This window comes from Macrobrachium nipponense, chromosome 33 (assembly GCF_015104395.2).
Source record: "Macrobrachium nipponense isolate FS-2020 chromosome 33, ASM1510439v2, whole genome shotgun sequence".
Taxonomy (NCBI): domain Eukaryota; kingdom Metazoa; phylum Arthropoda; class Malacostraca; order Decapoda; family Palaemonidae; genus Macrobrachium; species Macrobrachium nipponense.
In genome coordinates this window covers 39868503-39885206 of record NC_087219.1, presented here as the reverse complement: position 1 = coordinate 39885206, position 16704 = coordinate 39868503, and positions in this window count along the sequence as shown.

Below are 16704 nucleotides of genomic sequence, written 5' to 3'. Positions count from 1 at the left end.
AAGTCTGGCAGGTCGAGCAAGCTGCTTCCGTTCCTCCTCTGCTGCGACAGCGGCGTTTTTTACGTGCCATCTGAAGACCCGATGCTGCCCAAACAGGTGAACCCGGAGTTAGCCAGGCTGACTCCGGGTGTGTCTCTGCAGCAGCTCCTGTCCGAGAACCTATGGTTCTCGCAGCAAGAGGCACTCGGCCTGTAATCTACCGCCATAGGCAGCTTTCCAGGCCGTCTCCTGGCTAGATCTGTGGTCCCTCACAGTATCTAAGGTCGCAGCCAACTCCGGGGAATTTCTCCTGAAGATGACTCGGCCTTTAGGATACCTGTTGCCATCTGAGGAAGAGCCATCTCCTTCCTTGCCCACCAGACGGTGAACCTGTGGGCCAACCTGGTTCTCCGACGAAGGGACGCCGTCCTTACTCGGGTTTCCAGGGCGGCCGGGCGGGCTGAAGCGGCGTGGTACTTCGCAACGGACCTTTACGGAGTTCCACGTCTCTCTCTTTCCAGGAGAGATCGGTGGACGCTGCGGTGGACAGACGGCGCACTGACACAGTGACCGTCTGGTAACACCATGCAGTCTCGAAGGCTTCTGGGCAGCCTCGGACTGCGGCCAAGTCTAAGAGCTCGGCTAGCGCTTCCTCGGTGGCTAAGACGGTAGCTGCGTCGAAGCCCCGGGGAAAAAGAAAACTCTGTCTTCTTCTTCGACTTCTTCTACCAAGGGGAGCCGTAACCAGCCCTCCTCCCAGCCCTCCTCCCAGCCCTCCTCCTCCCGTGGAGGCTCTGGGAAGAAGTCGAAGAAAGGGGGGAAACGCTAGGGACGGCGTTCCCCCTCACCTGCTGCCGGAAAAGTGGGGGGTGCCTGGCCAGCCATTGGGCAACTTGGCAGCGCTACGGCGCCGAGACCTGGATTGTAGATGTCCTTCGGGAGGGATATCTATTACCCTTCGAATCTCGGCCACCCCTCACCTCCAACCCGGTCCAACAGCAGTCGTACGTTCCAGGGTCATCGAAGGACGTAGCACTGAGACAGGAGATCAAGACCATGCTGAGCAAGAGAGCTGTAGAAATCGTCACGGATCAGTCACCGGGCTTTTACAGTCGACTCTTCCTGGTGGAAAAGTCTACGGGAGGCTGGCGCCCGGTGATAGATCTCTCTCCCCTGAACCGGTTTGTTCGCCAGACCCGGTTCACGATGGAGACGGCACGCTCAGTGCTCGACTCCATCAGGGGGGAGAACGATTTCATGCTTTCGGTGGACTTGAAGGATGCGTATTTCCAAATACCCATTCATCAGTCCTCCAGAAAGTACCCTCCGCTTCATCCTCGACGGGACGGTGTACCAATTCAGGGCCACTTTGCTTCGGTCTCTCAACCGCCCCACAGGTGTTCACGCGAGTGTTCACTCTGGTGTCTGCTTGGGCCCATTCGCACGGGATACGTCTGATGAGGTATCTCGACGATTGGTTAGTCCTGGGGAGCTCGCTCGCAGTTGCTACAGGACAGGGATCGACTGCTCGAGTTCTGTCGCGATCTGGGGATCGTTGTGAACTTCGAAAAGTCCGATCTCGAGCCCAAGCAGAGGATGAAGTACCTGGGTGAATGCTGATCGACACGGTAGGGCGAGTCTTCCCCGCAGACTCGGCGGATCAGCAGATTCAGGGAGGCAGCCAACCAGTTCCTGTCTCGGCAGGAGCAGGTAGCTCAGCGATGGCAAGTCGTGATCGGACACCTGTCGTCACTCGAGAAGTTAGTCCCTCACGGGCGTCTTCACCTGCGGTCTCTTCAGTGGAGGCTAAAGGAGAGTTGGTCGCAGGCGACGGATCCCCCAAGCTTTCCAGTGTCACTGACACCGGAGGTGAGGCAGGATCTAGCCTGGTGGCTGGACGACAGGAACCTCTTAAGAGGAGTGCCTCTGCGCACTCCCCCCCCGGACATGCAGCTGTTCTCAGACGCATCGACCGAGGGATGGGGCGCACACCTGGAGGAGTTGCTGACTTCAGGAGTGTGGGACGAGAACGACAAGCACCTTCACATCAATGTACTGGAACTCAAGGCAGCGTTCCTCGCTCTCCAAGAGTTCCAGGACCGCTTGGTGGGACACTCAGTGGTGTTGATGTGCGACAACACCACGGTAGTGGCCTACGTCAACAAACAGGGGGGCCTAGTGTCTCTCCCGTTGTACCAGTTGACTCGGCAGGTGCACGAGTGGGCCGAGGCACACTCAATAGAGCTGTCGGCACGCTACATTCCCAGGGAAGAGGAATGTAGTAGCAGACACGCTCAGCCGTCGGGATCAGGTGATAGGGACCGAATGGTCTCTACACCAGGACGTGGTGGAAAGGCTCTTCGACCTATGGGGGCGACCAGTCGTGGATCTGTTCGCCACCCGGCACAACAGGAAGCTCCAGGTGTTCTTCTCGGCCGTGCCGGACCCATGGGCAGCTGCAGAGGACGCTCTTCAACACCCGTGGGACAACCTCTTCGCCTATGCCTTTCCCCCGTTCAGCCTGATTCGCAGGTGATCAGTCGAGCACTGGTCACCCCGAATCAATCAGGATGATCCTGGTGGCTCCCAAATGGCCACAGGCCATTTGGTATCCGGACCTGCTGGCTCCTCTCGCAGGAGAACCGAGAGAGATTCCCCCTTGGCACAACCTTCTCGCCCAGCCACACGTTGAGCGGTACCACCGAGCAGTCCAGTCCCTACGTCTTCACGGCTGGCTGTTATCCACCATCTCTTGCGAACGAGAGGCTTTTCTCGTAGCGCAGCAACAGAGATGGCTGGAAACGTCCGTCAGTCCTCTGCAGCTGTGTACCAGGGGAAGTGGGCCGTTTTCTCTGTGGTTGGTGTCGTAGACGGGGTTCTATTCCTCCTCTCAGAGCCACTCTTCAGCAGGTAGCGGATTTCCTCGTTTTGTTCCGATACGTAATACAAACCCTCGGTCCTTTAACAATAGGAAGGTAACTAGCGGCAGCTGGGACGGTCGTAAGCTTCGAACAAGGGGAGAACGTAGTTAAACTGCTTGTCCGATCGTGCGCGCGCCCGCGCGCGCCCGAGAGGTGAAGAATCACTTTTTGCTTGCGGCCGCGGGTGTGAAGGACGTGTTCGTCATCGCTCTCTGCCCGCTTCATCGTCGTATGCTTTGTTTATATTGTGTTTTCTACTAATGGTTTGGTTTGACTTGAAAATGAAACTGTAAGTACACTGTTTTCATTTTCATTACTTAATTATGAATCAACATGGAGCTATCGCCGTAGAGACGGCGATTTCCGCTCTTTTCATGAATTGAACCCTTGAATTTTGTCTCGGTGAAACGAGGGCGGGCGCACTCGCGCCGAGTCATGTATTTTGGGCGAAAGTGTGTAATTGAAAGATGTAAGTACTCTTTTTGTACAAGTAACTTACCCGGCAGATATATACTTAGCTATAGACTCGGTCGTCCCGAACAGAATTTCAAAACTCGCGGCACACGCGACAGGTAGGTCAGGTGATCCACCATTCCCGCCGCTGGGTGGCGGGGTCTGGAACTATTCCCGTTTTCTAAGCCATAATTTCTCTGTCGGTTGAACGGAACAACACCTATTGTTCGTTCCTCCATCTTGGATTTCAACTCGTTTGCCGAGAATTTGGATTGGTTTTTTGGTGACGTATTCTGTTTTTTCTCTGGCTTGGCATACGCTTATTGACTGTTTTTTCGACGTTGGTTTTGACTACTCTTTCCACGATGTCTGACGCTAAGGCTTCACCTATGTTTAGAGTTTGCAGTAGGGAAGACTGTAAGTTAGGCTGCCTAAATCGGCATTAGATCCGCATAGTATTTGCGCTAAATGAGGAGAATGAATGTTCTTTTATTAACCCCTGTGTGGAATGCGAGAACCTTACGGAGCTTGAATGGAAGGAATTATCATCATATGTTAGGAAGCTTGAGAGAGATAGAGTGAGGAAGGCTTCAGCTAGGTCATCTAGTAGATCTGCTCCTTAGAACAAGAAATTAACTCTCCATCTAACAAATTTTCCTTAGCCTCAGCTGCTTCTCCTGTTCTGAATCCAAAGATTCTCATCAGAGAGGGAAAAGTAAAAGCTTCAATTAAGAAACTTCAAGCTCAGCTACGAGCTCTAAACCAAGGTAAGAGTGGTGATAGTGACTTGTGCAGTGTTCCCCAGTGCAGTGGAGGGGGCGTCTGACCGGTTTCCTCATTGCTCCAGGCCTAGACCTCTTCCAACTCCCAGGACCAGGGGAGGGGAGGAATGTCGCAAGCCGCAGGGAGTTATGCAGAACATCCCCCACGGTCAGGCGTTCCCTTCGGCAGATCCTGTTTGTTAAGCTTCCCCAGGCTGCCTCGTATTGCCGCAGAAAAAGGCGTCCTAAAGGAGTGTTTTTTCGGCCTCAGACTCTTCCTCTCCTAAACGAGGATGGAGTTCGGCCTCCCGTTCGCGCCCTTTGAAGAGAGCCTGGAAGGCGCCTAAAGGAGACGCTGCTGACTCCAGCCCAGAGCGTTTTCCCGAGGATTGGCCTTCGGGACCTAAGAGGACTAGACAAGAGGAGCCTGCTCTTCAGGATCCGACCAAGAAGTTTTGGTTAATCTGCAAGAGCAGTTAGCGTCGCTCGTAGGCTCTTTTGCTAAGGACTCTACAAGAGGAAGGGATGTCCTCGCTCCCTGTTAAGAGTTCCGCTAAGCGTCCTTCTTCGTATAGGAGAGAACTCTCACGTTCTCCAGGGCGTTTATCGCCTTCGTCAATGGACATCGTCGGATAGGAGTTGTTCTCCTGAGATAAGAGCCCTTTCGCCCTATAGGCTGGCTTCCCCGAAGCGCCCTCTTAGACACAGCGCATCGAGCAGAAGTCTCGATCGGTTTAGCTACAATGGAACCGGAAAACCGATTTAGGTATCAGGATCCCTTGGGTCTTCAGGAACAGGAGAGCCACAGACGCAAAGAGGCAGCAAGACGCAAGAAAGGACGTTCAAGAGCCTCTTAGAACGCTGGATTCAGGACGTCAGGATTCTGCTAGAAGGCAGGAATCAGGACGCTTTGAGCCAGGACGCCATGAGTCAGGGCGCCAGGAGTCAGGGCCCAACAGGGCGCCAGGAGTCAGGGCTCCAGGAGTCAGGGCGTCAGGTCAGGGCGCCAGGAGTTATAGGACGCCAGAAAACAGGACGCCAGGAGTACGTTAGGCGTCAAGTGTTAGGGCGCCAAGAGCCTGTTAAGCGTCAGGAATCAGGACGCGGGGGATGCTTTTCAAAAGCGCCCTGAATCAGGACGCCCAGGAGCCTAGCAAGCGCGCAGCGAACCCGACGAACCTAGACAACAAGAGTCTAGTAGGCACAAGAGTGTTGCCGACAGACAGAGCCTCACTCTTCGTATAGGAGTGCTAATGTTTCCGCGCTCCCCTTCTCGGGAAAGGAGTTCTTCTCCCGGGAAAGAGCCAGATCACTCCAAAACGATCTCCTTCTGTAGATCAGTTGGACCAGGTATCGGAAGACGAAGAGCCTGTAGATGTAGCAGTTTCGGACTACAAGAGACTTTCTCTTTTGCTGCTAAAGGAGTTCGGAGACTCCCTTCATCCTGCGGACCCTCCTTCACCAGGATCGTTGATGTCCAGCACTAAAGCCTCTCAAATCGTCTTCCTTCGTTAAGATGCGCCCGCTCTTTGTATGAAAAAGGCATTGAAAACTTTTTTTTCAGGTGGTTGACTTCCAGAAGGGAAGCGGGCAAGACAGTTTTTTTTTCCTGCCCTCCTTCCTTCCAAGTTACAGGCAAACCAGGAAGGTGGTACGAGACCAAAGATTCCGATGGGGTTGTTAGGCCTGACCTTCTTCCGCGGATGCGGATTTTGCTTCCTTAGTGGACTCTGCTAGGAGGAAGTCGTTTGCTGTCTGCTAAGGCGACTTGGGGCATGTGTGAGCTGGACCACCTTCTAAAGGGCCTCTTTAAAACCCTAGAAGTCTTCAACTTTATGGACTGGGCGTTAGGAGCATTAGCGAAGAGAGCTCAGGACACGGACTTTGTTTCCATGGAGGAACTTTCGAGCGTCCTGGCTTGTCTGGACAGAGCGGTCATGGACGGTTCTGTGGAAGTTGCCTCTCTTTTTGGAACGGGAGTTTGAAGAAGAGATCTGTCTTTAGCTCTTTCTTAGCAAGCGCAAGTATCAACCCTTGCAAAGGACATCTCTTCTTTTTGCTCCTTTATCCCCGCACCTTTTTTCCACAAGAGACGGTTAGAGAGGTTTCGAAATCTCTTACGGAGAAGGCAACTCAAGATCTCCTCACGCACTCAGCCAAGAAGTTTAGGCCGGCAGTGCCGATAGAGAAGAAAGGAAAGAGAGGACCCTCTTTTGTTTTTTTTTTTTTTTTTTTTTTTTTTTTTTTTTTTTTCTTCGAGCCCTTCGAGGGGGCCTCCTCTTCTAGAGCCCCTCTTAGAGGTCGAAGACCAGAGAGAAAGAGTAGACCATCTAGAAGGTCCTTCGGGAAGTCTAGATGAAACAGCAAGTCTCCAGACGGAAAGTAGGCGCCAGGCTATCCACTTTGCCAAAGTCTGGGCGCAGAAGAGCGGACTCCTGGTCCCATCTCTATCCTGAAAAAAGGATACTTGATCCCCTTCAGGGGAAAACCTCCCTTCCGACAACTCCAAGGGAGTTAACCGCCAGATACTCGGATCCGGTCCGAAAGCTTGCTATGTTTTGCAAGCAGTGGAACAGATGATTTCCAACGGAAGCGGTAGTAACTGGTTCAAGATCTCCAGTCCCCAGGATTCTACAATCGGCTATTCCTGGTACCGAAAGCATCGGGGGGTGGGGGATGGAGACCGGAGTTCTAGACGTCAGTGCCCTGACTTTCTTTGTCTTGAAGAAGAAATTTTCAATGGAGACGTCCTTCCTCTGTTCTATCTGCTCTTCGTCCAGGGGACTGGATGGTGTCCTGGACCTTCAGGATGCGTATTTCCATGTGCCAATTCATCCGGCAGCAAGGAAATATCTGAGGTTCCATGTTCCAAGGGAAAGTGTTCCCAGTTCCGAGCGATGTGCTTTCGGACTTTCCGACTGCCCCCTCAAGTTCTTTACGGACATCATGAAGAATGTAGCTTATTGGCTACATCTGGAAGGGATCAGGATCTCGTTATATCTGGACGATTGGCTAATAAGAGCCCAATCGGAGAAAGAAAAAGTCTGGAGGACCTTTTAGTGACTCTAAAGTTGACAAAGTCCTTAGGACTTTAGTAATCACGAGAAATCCATGCTTGACTCCCCAGCAAAGTATTGTCTATTCTGGGGTGATTACAGATGGATTCTCGGGATTTTCTAGCGTATCCTTCGCAGGAAGGAGAGAACGCTGCCTAGAAAAGGTGTCAGTCTTCTTAAGGAAAGAACATTGTTCCGCGAGGGAATGGATAGCTTGCTGGGACCCTCTCCTCGATGGAACAGTTCGTTTCTTAGGAAGACTCACCTACGACCCCTTCCTTCAATTTTATCTGAAGGAGAAGTGGGATTGGAAGTCCAACAATCTGGGAGAGACTTTTCCAATCTCGAAACGGATCAAGGAGAATATCCGTTGTGGTTAGATCCACAGAAACTAAGCCAAGGAATCTCCCTTCGCTTACAGAACCCGCGCCTAGCGTTGTTTGCAGACCCCGCCTCAGATTCAGGGTGGGGAGCGACCCTAGGCTTCGAAGTGTCAGGCATTTGGGAAGGAGAACAAGTGTCCTGGCACATCAACAAGAAAGAGCTAACGCCATTCCATTCATCTAGCTTTGGTTCATTTCGAGGAACAGGTCTCAGTCTGGGGATTCAGATTCACTCGGACAACACAACAGCCCTCGCTTATATAAAGAAGCAAGGGGGGAGCATTCCTTTTCCCTGTACGAATCAGCAAAGGATCTGCTGATTTGGGCACAGGAAAGGAAGATCTCTCTCCTCACAAGGTTTGTACAGGGAGAGAAAAATGTCCGGGCAGATCTGTTAAGCAGAAAAGATCAAGTCCTAACCCACGGAATGGACTCTCAATCCTCAGATTTGCCAACAACTGTGCATCTGTGGGGAAGGCCCAATATAGACCTGTTCGCGACCAACAAGAACCACAGATTAGAAAACCTATTGCTCCCCGATCTCGGATCCTCAAGCAGTAGCAGTAGACAGCTTTCTGCTAGATTGGACGGGCTTGGACGCGTACGCCTTCCCTCCTTTCAAGATCGTAGGAGAAGTGTTGAGGAAGTTCGCTTGCTCGGAAGGAACGAAGAATGACCCTCATCGCTCCCCACCTTTTGGCCGGCTCTCGATTGGTTCACAGAGGTGCTGGAGTGGTTAGTGGATTTTCCAAGATCGCTTCCACTAAGGAACGATCTTCTCAAACAACCCCACTTCGACAGGTTTCACAAAAACCTCCCCGCTCTAAGTCTGACCGCCTTCAGACTGTCGAAGGACTTGTCAGAGCAAGGGGCTTTTTCACGAGAAGTGGCGAAGGCTATTGCAAGAGCCAGAAGAGTCTCCACTTCTAAAGTATATCAGTCGAAGTGGGAGTTGTTTAGAAGATGGTGTAGGAAAAAGAAAATATCCTCCTCCAGTACCTCTGTAACTGAAATCGCAGATTTTCTCCTATATTTGAGAAAAGACTGTAACCTGGCAGTTTCAACAGTGAAGGGTTACAGAAGTATGCTGGCCTCAGTTTTTCGACATAGAGGAATAGATCTGACAAACAATAAAGATCTTCATGACCTTATAAAGTCTTTTGAGACCACGAAAGAACATGTATCAAGAAGCCTAGCGGAACTTGGATGTGGTCCTCAAGTTCCTAATGTCGGAAAAATTCGTACCGTCTCACGCAGCTTCGTTTTAGGGACTTAACAAGAAAGTCTTTATTCCTTTTTGGCGTTAGCAACAGCCAAGAGAGTGAGCGAGTTGCAAGCTTTGGAAGGTAAAGTGGGTTTAAGAAAGTTCAGCGATTTGTGCTCCTTTCACCATTTTTCTAGCGAAAAATGAAAATCCCTCAAAGCCTTGGCCAAGAAGCTTTGAGATAAAAGGAAATATCTTCATTAACAGGGAGAGAACTAGAAAGGACTTTTGTGTCCAGTCAGGGCACTCAAGTTCTACCTGGAGAAGAAGAAGTTGCTGAAAGGTACAGAAGAAAGTCTTTGGTGCTCTGTAAGAGATCCGAAAAGAGCGATTTCTAAGAACGCCCGTTACATTCTTCATAAAAGATGTAATAAGGGAAGCTCACCTTAAATGCGAAGAAGAGCATTTCAAGGTTCTCAGAGTGAGAGCTCATATGAAGTGAGAGCCATAGCTACGTCGATGGCATTTCACAAAACATGGTCGCTTCAGGCTCTTATAGATTCGACATTTGTTCCGACACGGCATACAAACCTTCGGTCCTTTTACAATAGGAAGGTACTAGCGGCAGCTGGATAGGTCGTAAGCTTTCGAACAAGGGGTTCGGTAGTTAACTGCTTGTCCGACAGGCGCGCGCGCGCGACTGGTAGGTAAACAAACCACTTTTGCTTTCGGCCTGCTGGCGTGTGGACGTGTATCATCGCTCTCTGCCCGCTTCATCGTCGTTGCTTTCGCATGGTTGTGTTTTTCTTTTTCTATTTATCTAGTGAAACTGAATTGTAAGTACAATCATTTCATATTTATTTCCATTGAATTCAAGTGTGAATTAAAGGATCTTGGTTTCACCACGCCCTCCGATTACCCGAGTGCCGGGACTGAAGGGCGTAAGTGCGGGAATTCATTTTCCCAGGAATGATCCTCGTATTGTGTATGCTCGGTGCCGAGGGCGGGAGCGCTCGCTCCGAGCGTATATTTGGGTTGGAAATGTGTAGATGAAAATCGTAAGTAAGTGCTCTTTTCATTTATATTTTTTTGACCTGTATGCCCGTTGCCGAGCGAATGCGCTCGGCACGGAAACTTATTCTGTATGGAAGTGGAATCGCAAGTACAGTATTCTTTTTCATTTTCATATATTTATTTTGATTGTAGCAATACTCATTTGTTCCGATACGTAATACAAACCCTCGGTCCTTTAACAATAGGAAGTAGCTAGCGGCAGCTGGAACGGTCGTAAGCTTCGAACAAGGGGAGAACGGTAGTTAACTGCTTGTCCGATCGTCGCGCGCCGCGCGACTGGGAGGTAAACAAATCACTTTTGCTTTCGGCCGTGTGTGGGAAGGACGTGTTCGCCATCGCTCTGCCCGCCTTGTCGTTTGCTTTGAGTTTGAGTATTTGTTTCTCTTTCTGTATAAATCAGGAGTGATTGTAAGTACTTTTGACAATTCTATTGATCTTGCAATGAGTGAATTGGAAGAAATGGAAATATCACCGCGCCCTCCAGTCGCCCGTAGAGTGTGTCCCGGGCTGGAGGGGCGTAGATGTGGAGGGTTCAGGTCATTCGTTGACGTGGACCCCCACGAGGTTTGTACTCGTTGCCGGGGGCGAGAGTGCTCCCGCAACGAACCTTGTGTTACATGTATGAATTGGTCCGAGGCGCAGTGGGTGCTGTACGAGGGCAGGAAGAGACTTAGGCCGGCCAAGAAGTCATCGGAAAGTCCAGTGACTCCTTTGGTGACGGACACTTCGTCCTCTTTCCTGCCTCCCGGCCAGCCCCCACGTTTCGCGCCTTCCCCTGCGGGGGGGGTAGCGGAGTCCTTTTCCTCTCTCGATCCGTCGAGTGTGGATTGAGGGCGCCCGCTACCCTGACGTACAGCTGTACTCGGGGTCTTCCGTCCGCTCTGGGGGGGGTGTTTCGCCCCCCAGGCGCGAGGAAGCCCTCCAACTAACCCGACTATTGCTTCCGCAGGTGTGCCATCAGCGAAGGACGACTTGGGGACAGGTGTGGGGAGTCGCTGGGACTGCAGGGAGTGCCCAGCATCCAGGGGTTGCTTCAGCGGTTGGCGGGTCGGCGGTGGTCACTCATGGTGCGGTGACCACATACTACCACAATAACGACACCAGCGTATGAGATGCCACCACATCTGGTATATACGCCCCATATAATGTCGGTGACACCCACGGTGGCTATACAAAAACCCATTGCTGCCGTGCCAAGAGGACGGTGCCACCACCACCTGGATTTTTTCCTTTGTTTGCCGACCCCGGACTTCCGCTGCCCAAAGAGTACCCCCTGGACCTGCCGCCAGTGCCACGGATGACGGTGACTGTCGACAGGACGCCTGGCTCTCCCGTGGTACCTGCCGTGCCTGCCGTACCTGTGCCGTTCCAGCTACTCTTTCCCTTTCAGATAGGCCTGCACATTCCCTTTCAGATGTTCCCCTGCCGTTCCTGCTGTTCCCGGACCTGTTCCTGTTGTTCCTGCTGCTGGTGTTTGCTGTCACAGTCTCAGGTCTTTCCGGACAGGTGCAGTCGGGCCCTGTTGCTTCGGCAACTGCCCCGGTCTCCCTCCTGGATGGAAGACCTGACGTTTCTGTTCTGCGGAGCCTGGCGAAGAAGAAGAGGAAGAGGAAGAAGGTGTCGTCGTCGTCTTCATCGTCTCTTCGTCGTCTGCTGCCTCTCCTTCCCCTTCGACTTCTAAGGCTAAACAGCCGAAGAAGAAGAAGGGTGCCTCCTCCCCCCCCTAAGAAGACTCCTTCGGGATCTTCTAAGGGCCCGCTCGCACAGGCGAGCTGGGGAGCTCTTCTGCTGGGTCCTCCTGTTCCTTCGGGAACGGGGGCCCGTCGCTTCTTCTGCAAAGAAGAAGTCGACGGGGACCAGAGGTGCACCAGCCTCGGCTGGTGCGTCCTCACCTGGTGGCTAGCGGTTCTGCCGCTAAACCAGGTTCCGTCTCGGCCGCTTCTCGTTCGCGAGAAGCACCGAGTGGACGCTCTTCCAGAGGACCGTCCAGCCAAAGTTTTGACGTCCGAGCTCGCTCGCCGTCAAGACAGCGGCGCGGAGCAGAAGACTGGCGAGAGTCGTGCACACGACTCTCGCCAGGCCAGTGGACGCTCTCGCAGCGATCAACTGGCTGCTCGGGCTGACGTTGACGGTCGCTGACCGGCCACGGGTTGAGGCGAGGAAGGAGTCCCCACGGCCGCCGGTACAGCCACGGCTGGTACCAGCGGTTTGACGCGCCGAGAGGACGCTGGCCGGTCTCGACGCGAAAGGGAGCCTAGCAGGTCACCCGGTCCGCCGCTCCCGATGGGACCGGGCGAGACGTGACCAGCGGCAGCTCGCCTGACGCTAGAGATCGGTCTCGACGTTCTCAGCCGAGCCAATCGCCCAGGCTAGCGGCAAGCTGGAGCTAGCTGCTGCTCGACCGTCACCAAAAAGCGGGTTTGACGATCAGCAGCAGCCCTCCACGCACGCTGGTCCTGCCAGCGAGCGAGGGGGGAGCGTCAGGTCTGCCTCTCCCGTACGTTCAACCTCCTCGGGCTATACCGGGAGGAGCGAGGTACCGAGGAGAGGCGATCACGAGAGGTGCGCCGCTCGTGACCCAGCTATGACGCCGTACGGCTCAGGCACGGTCTTAGGACCGACCAGGACGTACGCGCAAGTAGTTGGAGGCGACCGTCAGGGGTCTGTCGCTGTTCCTCCTTCTGAAGGAGGAGTATCGAGGGATATGCTCTTGCTGGAGGGACTGGACGGTCCTACTCCACAACGCTGTAACGCCTGAGATACAGAGGAACTTCGCAGAGGTCATTAGCTGATGCGTCTGCATAATGACCTTGCGGAAGAGTCGCCGCTACCACCAGCAGAGCCCACGTCCCGGCTCGAATCATTTTGGGGTCCCAAGGAGGGAGCCCAAAATGATGATGGGGTTGCCACGATCAGAGCTTGCGGACTCGGTCCCTGGATCAGGTGGAGAATCTCGTCTCAGGACGGGAGGACTCGCTAAAATCCGGACGGTCCTCTAAGCTGCTTCCTCCTCCTCTACAGCGGCGAGGGCGATTCTTACGTGCCTTCGGAAGACCCGATACTGCCGAAACAGGTTAACCCGGAGTTAGCGAGGCTGACTCCAGGTGTGTCCCTGCAGCAGCTCCTGTCGGAGAACCTATGGTTCTCGCAGCAGGAGGCACTTGCCCTGGAATCTACCGCTATGGCAGCATTCCAGGCAGTTTCCTGGTTGGATTTGTGGTCCCTCACAATATCCAAAGTAGCGGCCGGCTCTGGGAGTTCTGCTCTCGAAGACGACGCTTCTTTCAGGAGACTGTGCCAGGTCTGGAGGAAGAGCAATCTCTTACCTCGCCCATCAGACTGCTAACCTGTGGGCCAACTTGGTTCTTCGACGTAGGGACGCAGTCCTTACCCGAGTGACCAAGGGGGCCGGGCTTGTAGGCGGCACTCGGGCTACGAAATGGACCTCCTTAGGAGTTCCCCAGCTCTCTTTCCGGGAGAGATGGTGGACGCTGCGGTGGAACGGCGGCGCACTGACGAGAGTGACCGCTTAGTCCACAGGCAGTCTCGAAGGTTTCTGGGCAATCTCGAGTAACTGCGGCCAACCAAAGAGCTTGGCTAGCGCTTCCACGGCGGCGAAGACGGTTGCACCGTCCAAACCCCGTGTGAAGACTCCAGTTGTTTCAACTTCTGCTAAAGGAGGCCGCAACCAGCCCTCCTCCCAGCCCTCCTTTCCCCGAGGAGGTGCGGGAAGAAGTCGAAACGAGGAGGGAAACGCTAGGGACGGCGTTCCCCCTCACCTGCTGCCAGAAGTGGGGGGGTGCCTAGCGAGCCATTGGGCGACTTGGCAGCGCTAGCTCGGCGCGAGAACTGGATAGTAGACGTCCTTCGGGAGGATATCTACTACCCTTCGAGTCTCGGCCCCCCCTCATCTCCAAACCGGTCCCAGCTACAGACCTATGTCCGGGGATCAGCAAAGGACAACGCTCTTCGACAGGAGATCAAGACCATGCTGGCGAAACGAGCTGTAGAAATCGTGGAGGACCAGTCACCGGCTTTTACAGCCGCCTCTTCCTAGTGGAGAAGGCATCGGGGGGCTGGCGTCCGGTTGATAGACCTCTCTCCCTGAACCGCTTCGTTCGCGACGACGCGGTTCACGATGGAGTCGGCACGCTCAGTGCTCGACTCGATCAGGGGGAACGATTTCATGCTTTCAGTGGACCTGAAGGACGCGTATTTTCAAATACCCATCCATCAGTCCTCCAGAAAGTACCTCGCTTCATCTTCGACGGGACGGTGTACCAATTCAGGGCACTTTGTTTCGGTCTCTCAACCGCCCCACAGGTGTTCACGCGAGTGTTCACTCTGGTGTCGGCTTGGGCCCATTCGAACGGATACGTCTTCTGAGGTATCTCGACGATTGGCTAGTCCTGGCGAGCTCCCGCTCGCAGTTGCTACAGGACAGAGATCGACTCCTCAAGTTTTGTCGCGATCTGGGGATCGTGATAAACTACGAGAAGTCCGACCTCGAACCCAAGCAGAAGATGAAGTACCTGGGTATGCTGATAGACACGGTAGCAGGGCAAGTCTTTCCCGCAGACTTGCGTATCAGCAAATTCAGGGAGGCAGCCGGCCGGTTCCTGTCTCGGCAGGAACAGGCAGCACAGCAATGGCAAGTCGTGATCGGCCATCTGTCGTCACTCGAGAAGTTAGTCCCTCACGGGCGTCTTCACCTGCGGTCTCTCCAGTGGAGGCTAAGGGAGAGTTGGTCTCAGGCCAAGGATCCTCCTTACTTTCCCGTGCTATCACGGACAAGGTGAGGCAGGACCTAGCCTGGTGGCTCGACGACAAGAACCTCTTAAGAGGAGTGCCCATACGCACTCCCCCCCCGGAGATGCTTCTGTTCTCAGACGCATCGACCGAGGGATGGGGCGCACACCTGAGGAGTTGCTGACTGCAGGTGTGTGGGACCATCACGCGAAGCACCTTCACATCAATGTCCTGGAACTCAAGGCGGCGTTCAACGCTCTCCAAGAGTTTCGGGACCGCTTGGTGGTGACACTCAGTGGTGTTGATGTGCGACAACACCACAGTAGTGGCATATGTCAACAAGCAGGGGGGGCTAGTGTCTCTTCCGCTCCATCAGTTGACGGTGCAGGTGCACGAGTGGGCCACGGCTCACTCGATAGAGCTGTCAGCACGCCTACATTCCAGGCAAGAGGAATGTAGTAGCAGACAAGCTCAGCCGTCGGGATCAGGTGATAGGGTGACCGAATGGTCTCTACACCAAGATGTGCGGAAAGGCTCTTCAACCTGTGGGGGCGACCGGTCGTAGACCTGTTCGCCACCGGCACAACAGAAAACTTCAGGTTTTCTTTTCAGCTGTGCCGGACCCATGGGCAAGCTGCAGAGGACGCTCTCCAACACCCCTGGGACAACCTCTTCGCTTACGCCTTTCCTCCCTTCTGTCTGATTCGGAAAGTGATCAGTCGAGCGCTGGTCACTCCCAATCTCAGAATGATCCTGGTGGCTCCCAAACGACCACAAGCCGTTTGGTATCCGGACCTGCTGGCTCTTCTTGCGGACGCACCGAGAGAGCTACCCACTTGGCACAACCTTCTAGCCCAGCCACACGTTAGAACTGGTACCACCAAGCAGTCCAGTCCCATTCAACTTCACGTCTGGCTGTTATCCACCATCTCTTGCGAACGAGAGGCTTTTCTCGTAGCGCAGCAACAGAGATGGCTGGACACGTCCGACAGTCCCTCTGCAGCTGTGTAACCAGGGGAAGTGGGGCCGTCTTCTGTGGTTGGTGTCGTAGACAGGGTCTGTCTCCTCTCAGAGCCACTCTTCAGCAGGTAGCGGATTTCCTCGTGTTTCTTCGCCGAGAGAAGCTCCTCTCAGTACCCACAGTTAAGGGATATAGAGCCGCCCTGGCTCTCGTCTAAAACTGAGGGGACTGGACATCTCGAATTCGTTCGAGATATCCTTGCTAATGAGGAGCTTCGAAAGGTCTTGCCCACCCAGGGAACTCAGGCCCCCTGCGTGGGATGTGACTCTCGTACTTAGGAGTTTGACTCGAAGACCCTTCGAGCCACTCCGAGAGTCGTCAGACAGGGATCTGACCCTCAAGACCCTCTTCTTGCTGGCCCTGGCATCGGCGAAGAGAGTAGGGAACTACATGGCCTTTCTTATGATGTTAAACATACCAGAGGCTGGGGATCTGTGACGCTCGATTTCGTCCCGAACTTCGTAGCTAAGACTCAGAATCCGTCGATCCCTGACGACAGGTTCGAGTCTTTCACGATCCCCTCCCTCCTGGACTTCACCGATAATGATGCGGATGAGATGCTGCTTTGTCCTGTGAGGGCGCTACGGCGCTATCTGAAGAGAACTCGACATCTCAGGCCTGAGTGTCGACGCCTCTTCGTTAGCACTGGGGTCACCAAGAAAGAAGTCTCCAAGAACACGCTTTCTTTCTCTGCGTGAGGTGATCAGGAGAGCGTACGAAGCTGATGGTAGCGACGACATCCGTACGCTCCGTCCGAGAGCCCACGAAGTCAGAGGTATCGGACCCTCCTTAGCGTTCCGTAAGAACTTCTCCGTGGCGCAGGTCCTGAAGGCAGGTGTCTGGGCCAACCGACCACCTTCACGTCCTTCTACCTTCGGGATATTGCCCACAAGTCCTTGGATACTTTTTTCCTTGGGACCTGTGGTGGCTGCTCACACGTTGTAAGCTTACCCAGCACGAGCAGGCAGAACAGCATCGATTCCTGGTATGACTGGGAGAATGAATGCGTGAATGAGAGAGTGACTGGCTTCTCTTCACCATCTTTTTCTACCTCATCCTGTGGGCAGAGGGATACGGTCGTTACCTTGCTGGAAGGGAGTCAG